This window comes from Alligator sinensis, unplaced genomic scaffold (assembly GCF_000455745.1).
Source record: "Alligator sinensis unplaced genomic scaffold, ASM45574v1 scaffold12_1, whole genome shotgun sequence".
Taxonomy (NCBI): Eukaryota; Metazoa; Chordata; order Crocodylia; family Alligatoridae; genus Alligator; species Alligator sinensis.
Window position 1 is genome coordinate 1,026,321 of NW_005841973.1, and position 8,818 is coordinate 1,035,138.

Genomic DNA, 8,818 nt, shown 5'->3' on the forward strand with positions numbered 1-8,818 from the left:
AGGAATTCCCCAGGTTAGTTATGGATTATACAGAGACAGCAGAGCCTCATCAGTTTAAGACCCCAGACTCTTCTCAAGTATCGCTAGTGCTGCATCCTGGAGAAAGCAAACTGGATGCTCCCCTTTCTCCCTTTGCAGAGATCTGCAAATCCACTGTCAAACCCCCGGTTTTCCTTCAGTCTCCCAACACCCATAGTCATTTCTTCACTCACCTGTCTCCGCACACTGCTTTTCTGACTAGGACGTAGCAACAGGAATTAAGCCTGTTATTTCAACAGAGCATAAAGCAACTTGGGGCCTAGCATCCTCTATTCAGTTTTGTTTCTATCCCATTCCTGAAAGCCATCCCGCAGTCTGATCTGCGCGCAGAACAGACCTGTTTGTGGCATTGCAATACTTGCTACCTCTGTCCAGGAGAAGAAAGGGCTTTAAAATGTTGCAGCAAACAGTGAAACCAATAATCCACAGAATCCAAACCTTACCTTTTCCGGCGGAGGGGACGCTCCCCTTATCTTCTGTTGCGTTCGGCTCGGCTTTCATCTTTTAGAGGCGCAGGAGGACTAGAACTGGGTTTTCTCTCTCTCTCTTCTCTACCCCTTCGACTGGTGCAAGGGAGGTTTTCCCCATAAACACCCCTGCAATGTGCCAGGGAGAATCAAGATCTCTACTGGGAGAGAAGGTGCATAGGCAGAAGCACCTACTGATGGGGCGGGGAAGGAAACCACCTACCCCACCTACCCAATATTTAAGGTGCTGCTGGCATTGCCCCAAGGTGCTTTGCTCCTCTTGGGGGTCCTGCACGCACACCCCTACAGCTCACAGCTCAGCAGCATGCATGTGTTTTGGGCCCCAGCTCTTTAAGACCTGCACGCACTGGCTTGGGGCTACAAAAACTCTTCCAGGCTAAGCAAAAATAAGAAACTAAGCAGGGGAAAATGGCAAAGGCACCTTGCACCACCAAACACACGCGCTGCAGCCGTCGAGGGTTTAACTGTTCCCCCCTGGAATCTTCCAGGAGTTTGAAAAACAAGCCAGCTGCTAATGGCTGAAGACCTGGTTCTGGGCTGCAATGAGCTGGGAGAAAAGTCAGGCTCAGGTGGGCCTGTTGCAGCTGATTAGGATGCTGCAATGAGACAGCCTGGCCCACCTGTGCCCACTGTCTGCAGGAAGAGGAGACTCATTGTTGAGTCAGGGAAGAGTTTCTCTCTCAGATGTTTTCCTTCAGAGGTAATCACTGGCGGGCCGGTGGAGGCAAGTAGAGATTAGACTAGGGTCAGGAATGTGGAAGGTGATTAAAACTCCTAAATAGAGCCTGAGGTTTGTGTTTGGGAGGTTTCCCAAGGCTGCCTTGGGAAATGCCTCTGTTGTGGGCAAGTTAGGGGTGCATTTAGATTCCTAGTGGGCAATGCAAAGGGGTACATTTAGATCTTAGTGGGTAATTTAGGGGGTGCATTTAGACATTGGTGGGCAATTCATGGGGTGCATTTAGATCCTAATGGGCAATGCAAAGGCGTACATTTAGATCTTAGCGGGCAATTCAAGGGGTACATTTAGATCTTGGTGGGTAATTTAGGGGGTGCATTTAGACATTGGTGGGCAATTCATGGGGTGCATTTAGATCCTAATGGGCAATGCAAAGGCGTACATTTAGATCTTAGCGGGCAATTCAAGGGGTACATTTAGATCTTGGTGGGTAATTTAGGGGGTGCATTTAGACATTGGTGGGCAATTCACGGGGTGCATTTAGATCCTAATGGGCAATGCAAAGGCATACATTTAGATCTTAGTGGGCAATTCAAGGGGTGCATTTAGATCTTAGTGGGTAATGCAAAAGGAGTGTGTTTAGATCCTAGTGAGCAATGCAAAGTGGGTACATTTAAATCTTAGTGGGTAATTCAGGGGGTACATTTAGATCTTAATGGGTAATTCAGGGGGTGAGATCCTAGTGGGCAATGCAGAGGGGGTACATTTAAATCTTAGTGGGCAATGCAAGGGGTACATTTAGGTCTTAGTGGGCAATTCAGGGGGTGCATTTCCTAGTGGGCAATTCAAGGGGTATGTTTAGATCTTAGTGTGTAATGCAAAGCGGGTACATAGAGATCTCAGTGTGCAATGCAAAGCAGGTACATTTAGATCTTAGTGGGTAATTCAGGAGGTGTATTTAGATCCTAGTGGGCAATGCAAGGGGGCACATTTAGATCTCAGTGGGCAATGCAAGTGGTACCTTTTTGACCCGGGGAATGCTTTTGTGAAGCATAACCCAGACTTGGACTGCCTGTCATACCCACACCACTGCTCCCCAGCTATGACTGCGAAGCAGCTTCCCCCTCCTAAGTGGCAAAGCACTATGCTAAGCTGCTTATCTGGCTTTTTAGGTTTCTCTGATTCCTGTTTGACATGAGACCATCATTTATCCCTTGCTCTGTTTAATATATTGCACCCAAGAGCTGTATGAAAAGGCTGTTAAAGTTGCAAAATCAGGCAGGAACGCATGTTGCAGGAGCTCCATTTTTATGCAACTTAATTTACGACTGCATTATGATTTAGTCCTGAATACGCGATCAGATACGTTCTTGTCATTGGATCCCTGCCTCTTTCAGTGGAAGGCTCATTTTTGCCGTAGGCCTTTTGAATCTGCTCAATCAGTTCAGGGTCACAGGCTGATTGAATGCAAATCAGTTTGGCCCTGCTGCGACAATAAAATTCTCTTCATTTCCTGAGCATTTTGGCAGGGCTGTTTAGCATGGGGCGGGTGAACTATGGAGAGTTTTGCAGGTCTTCATAACATCCCCATGAGCGGATGGGGAATTAGGGTTCCCATTTTACAGCTCAGGAACTGAGTCGCAGAGATGAATACAAAAACTGCCCAAATGCTTGAGGCACTGATGTGCTTACATCTCTTCTGCGGCAGGGTACTTATATGCACATCATAGGAGAGCTGCCTGCTGCAAAGAGAAATTCCTCTGCCTTTAAAGGTGCAGTGTGCAGGACACAATTCGGACCTGATTCAAGCCACGTGCACTGCACTGATCAGGAACCTGGAGGGGAAATCCTCTAGCACATTCACTTTTCAAGTAACTCATAATTGCTGAAACACAGGAATTCCACGGAGAAAATAGTTTCCATACTCGGTGGAAATGGCCTTATCACTCAAACATCCTGTATTTACAACGGCATTAGACCAGGCACCACCCCTCTTGCCAAAACTATTTGGCAGTGTGATTGGACTCAATCAGAGACCTGGCAACCCTTAAAAATAGGTTTCCTCATGCTTCCATCATTTATAGGCATTCAATATTATCTTCTTTTTTTTTGTTTTTTACTTTTCCGCTATGAATAATAGGTGGTATCTCTAGAGTATCGTTCATTCATGCACCTCCAGAATAGAGACATGCAATACTTCAATCAGCCTAGGAAGTATTGTTATAGCCATTGTTTTCAGTGGATCAGGCAGCAAGCGGTGGCTTTCCCAAGATAAGTGAATCGGGCATCTCCGAGTCCCTTTAATCTCACTGCTGGATGCATAACATCGCCGTGTTTTCTACTGTATCTTAGTTGACACCAGAATGTCAACATTTACCCGCTGTCATATCTAGGACACGATACTTGCTTGCTATTAAAAGTGACGTCTAGGAGAAATACTGCAGTATCACAGATACCAGTGGATGGGGAATACGACATGCTTTATGGCAACTGTTGCCAACAAGTGAACTCCATTTTCCATTCGAGCTCTTCTTCCGCCACAATGATATAACTTCTGTTGGGGTTGATATAGTCCTGGTTGATATTAAATCAATGGTGGGCGATAGTTCTGTTAGGTTTGTTTACTGATATTTTGATTAAAATCTGCTTTGCTGCCTTTGTGGTGGCGTGTGAGCAGAAAAGCAATGTTCTTGTCTCTATTGTCAAGGATGGAGAGAAGTTAATTTCTTCCTCTTATTGGATACCCTGCTGTCCTGGAACCAGAGAATCGTGGCAGGTAACTGATTGTGAATGACAATTGTGTGGTTACAACTAATGCATCATATGACTCCTACACTCATCCCCCAGGTCATAATCTCACAGGGTAGAAACAGCCAGCAAGTTAAAAATAGCCACTTGCATTATCAAGTTGAATAGACAGGAATATTCCTCCCAAGATGCAGTGATGTTTCTGATTATATTATTTATTTACCAAGAATAACATCTCTTTCTTCATGTGTTCCTGAACTCCAGGATTTTGTGCTATACATTGTGCTTTTCCAAGGCTGTTTTTTTTTTTTTTTTATAAAGGAGCCAATACTTGCTTTGTACTGTCCTCAAACTTAAATTTTTCCACTCCTGATCACCAGAGGAGTTGGTGTGGGATGGATGAAGTGGCTGGAAATAGCCTTGAACTGGAATAGTAGACCTGAACATGGCTGGAAATAGCTTTGACCTGGAATAGTAGACCTGAACATGGCTGGAAATAGCTTTGACCTGGAATAGTAGACATGAACATGGCTGGAAATAGCCTTGACCTGGAATAGTAGACGTGAGCATGCCTGGAAATAGCCTTGACCTGGAATAGTGGACCTGAACATGGCTGGAAATAGCCTTGACCTGGAATAGTAGACGTGAGCATGCCTGGAAATAGACTTGACCTGGAATAGTGGACCTGAACATGGCTGGAAATAGCCTTGACCTGGAATAGTAGACGTGAGCATGCCTGGAAATAGCCTTGACCTGGAATAGTAGACCTGAACATGGCTGGAAAGAGCCTTGACCTGGAATAGTGGACCTGAAAATGGCTGGAAAGAGCCTTGACCTGGAATAGTGGACGTGAACATGGCTTGAAATAGCCTTGACCTGGAATAGTAGACCTGAACTTCGTCAAACTTTGAATCCAGTGCTGGAGTCTAACTTCACAGAGTGATTGCCAACAGGGGGGAGAGACCCTGCAACCAGCAAACAGTGAAGGACAGCAATAATGTCACTCCAAAAGAAAAGCTTCTTAGTGGATTTCATGTTCCTGAGAGTTGCCCACTGGATTGGTCTGAGAGCTGTAGTCCAATTGCAAATGGCCAAAATCTGTGTGTCGCATCTCCGTGGACTAGTACCTGCATTTGAAGTGCTGCCCATAGGAGGAAGCAGGCCTAAAAGACATAGAAGTCTCCAGGCTGCATTAATTTCTGGGACTAGCTTCTAGCTAGATTTCTAGCTTCCTAAATATGGGCTGGGGCCACCCACTCATTTCATCTGAGTCACTGTAACACCCAGCACTTGATGATGACCTGTGCTCACCGGAGCTTGCCATGCCATGGAAGCATGTAGAGCAATTTCCTCTTGTCTTAGGGTAGAGCCACTATGGGATTTGAAGGCAGGGTACACAGCTTCTGTAGGGATGGGTTTGGAGACTCTACTAGAAACTCAGTCTGCTCTCAGGGGCCTTGAAAACGAGCTGGAATTGCAGCCTCTCTGCAAAGAGTTTTCTTAATAAAGAGACAGTTTAATTTGAGAAGCATGGAGTCCCGTTCCCCGTCACCCCCCTTCCATTATTACTCCGTGCATGCTACAGGAAACAATTACTACAGGAATCTGTGTACACATGGGGTTAAGGATGGAGGGGGAAGGAAACAAAAGGGAATATTTGCAACCGAACACTCTCTTGCACAATACCTTGTATAGTCCTTTAGAGCACTGCAAAGGGCAGGCAATGTGGGTGACAGATACAGCTGTGCTTACAACAAGAATTTGATTTCAACTTGGCTGGATGTTACTCTAGGACCTAGAATCTAGGCTCTTCTGCTTTGCTGCAGAGCCTCCAGGGCATTGTAGCTTGGGTGGCCAACGTTCCCATTTTCCCATGCTGTACTGCGATTGCCCAATTCCCAGTTGATGTAGAGGGGAAACTGTAGTGACCGGGCAACAAAAGTTGTTTTAAGCTAATTCTCCTGATGCCTTTTTTTTTAATGGCATCTTCAACATTTCCCTGCAGAAAATTTAAGTTCTCTGAAGAACATTTTTTGTCCAACTCCTTCCCCTTGTCCCCCAGTATTAGAACATTTGCAAACAGCTCTAGTGTCAAGGCTGCTGTTAGAGAATGGTACGAATGGAGCTAAACTATTCTCATTGGAGCTGGACGGTTCTCCGTGGGGGCAGATGACAGGACAAGGAGCAATGGGTTCAAGTTGCAGCAAGGGAAGTTGAGGTTGGATATTGGGAGAAACTTTCTCACTAGGAGGGTGGTGAAGCACTGGAACCAGCTACTCAGAGAGCTTGTGGACTGTCCATTCTTGGAGGTTTTGAAGCCCCAGCTAGACAAAGCCTTGGCTGGGATGATGTAGCTGGGGCTGGTCCTGCTTGGAGCAGGGGGTTGGACTAGATGTAACCTCCTGAGGTCCCTTCCAGCTCCATTTTCTTTGATTCTGTGATTCTATGAATGCCCACCCTTCTTGCATTATTATAAACGCCTACAAGAGATACAGGGTAATGGAAACCTCTGTGTGCCCCCAAATGGAAGAACCAGGAATACCGATTTGCTAACTTTTCTCTTCCTATCTCTTAAGGGAGGATTTCAGCATGCTCCTCAAACCTACTGGCTTTCAGCAAAAGTTGGAGACCTTTGAAAAATCTTTCTGCCCATGAAAATCTGTTCCTTTATATTGCAATAGTTGTGTTTCTTATAGTATTTCACGTTTATTTTTTCAAACAGGCATGCAAGGAAACGTGTCAAAAGAACCGCGACGGGGTGGTTTCTCCTACGCGGTACGCTCAAGTGAGTTGCTACACTTGATCAGCCCAGAGCAACTGAGAACCATCACAACAATACAGGGCGATTGGATCAACAGTCGCTGGATTAGCAGCTAATGTGTTGTAACTTGAGTTGCTGTATCCCCTTCTCATCAGTAAGTTGAGTATGAATCCATACCTCCCTAGAGGCCAGCAGGGTCGAAGTCGAAGCCCTGCTTGACGGTACTTGCAACACACTCATCCTCAAGTCAACACTTATGATTAGGAGAATAGGACCATGGAGGTGAGGTTGTTAGTAACTTCAGATATATTTAGGCAGCTGAGCATCTGTACCTGAAGATCAGAAAGAGGGCAAAACAAGTAGCAATGAAGTGAGTGCAAACAGAGCTGCTAAGTAGTTGGCAGGCAGTGTGGGAGGCATATTGGTGAATTCCTTGACTTCTCAGAGACTAACAAGTCTCTCTCTCTCCTTTCTGCGACTGCAGACACTCCAGCTGGGACACAGTCTAAATGATGCTACGGTTGACAAAATATTTATAGCTACATGAATTTCTCTGTTCACCCCCTTCCCTCGTGTGCGTCAATATATACTCAATGCTGTGGACTGCTTTTAATAGCACTCCGGGTGGGACGGTGAGTGCATGCATGCACTTCTGGGGATCTTTGTCCAGTAATTAAATTAATTTGGTGCGTTCAACCTAACCCACGTAGATCTTTTCCCACACAGTCAAGTTGTTAAATGGATCTTGTAGAAGAGATAGTGGCATTAACATCATCTCCACACCCAACTTGTCACCAGGTGGACTGTGCTCAATAACTGTATGGACAAACAACTTCCAGCAAGTTAAAAAGGGGGAGGCACTGGTTGCACAACAGTATCTCCATGGTACGTGTCTGTCTGCATGCCCTTGCCCTGCAGTGAATGAAAGCTCAAACACAGTGGCTCACCCCTTTCTCCATCCCTCTCTGAAATATGTTCAAAGTCGAGTTATGTTTGATGTGTTTCCATTCTGCCAAATTATTATTTCGTTATTTATGTTTAATACTTAGGTGCCCATGGCTCCCAGGGGCCTCCACTCAGACCTGGCCTTTATCCAGCAAACACTTAGTACGTGACAACTTTTTCATATGAGTAATCCCACTGAAGGCACAGAGCCTATGCGTGCAGTCAGGTAGCAACAGGAATCAGGATGTGAGGAATCAGCAATACTTAAAGGGCAGGTGCGATGCTCATCTCAAAGATGGCTCCTCAGGTGAGTGTTATGAGCAATCCATAATTTAGAGCATCCCTGAAAATGCTCTATTTTACCTGGAGGGTGAGGCAGGTCTTTGAAGAGCCCAAGAGGAGAGGTCACACAGCAGTGCCTGCATTGCACCTTAGCTTCACGCCCTTCTTCATCCCATGTTGAGGTACAGCCCTAAAGAGCACAGAGCTCCTAACTTGTGAGTACTTGGTCCCTTGGTCTGAGTGCTGCATTAACATTATCATCACTTAACATTATTGTGATTAACATTATTATTACTAACATTATTATCATTATTGGCAGTAGCAGCAATCCCTCAATTAGAGGATGATCTCTACCATAGCCCATTAATGGGTCTTGAGATGACTTAAGAGTCCAATCCTCGAGCCACAAATCTGTGCACAGAAGTTGTAGGTCTTTCCACAGGGGAGAGGCTGCAGATTCCCCTCCTTTCCTGCAGGCTAGGATCCCCCTTCTTGTCCTTCCTCTGCTTCAAGGGAAAGACACTTTACCTAGAAACAGGCTGCCACGTGCTTGAGGTTGTGGCACCATTGGAGTCAGTGAGCAGCCAGTTCCTTGCAGCTCTTGAAGTTGGCATCCATTTTCTTGAGGTAGTGTGACAGGCCCATACCCACCATACAGACCGATGGGTGTGCCCTGTCACTTGGGGCCACACCGCACCTGAGTCTATTCACCCTCCATGACTTGTTCCCTGATATACCTCTGGAGGTGGTGCTCAGTGATTCCTTTAACGACTCAGGGGTAACTCCTTTGGTGTGTATCTTCTTCGGGGCTCCTCCTCCCCTACACCCCCCTTTCTTTCCACTTGGGTATCATGCTGGATCTAAGCAGTGCCATGACAT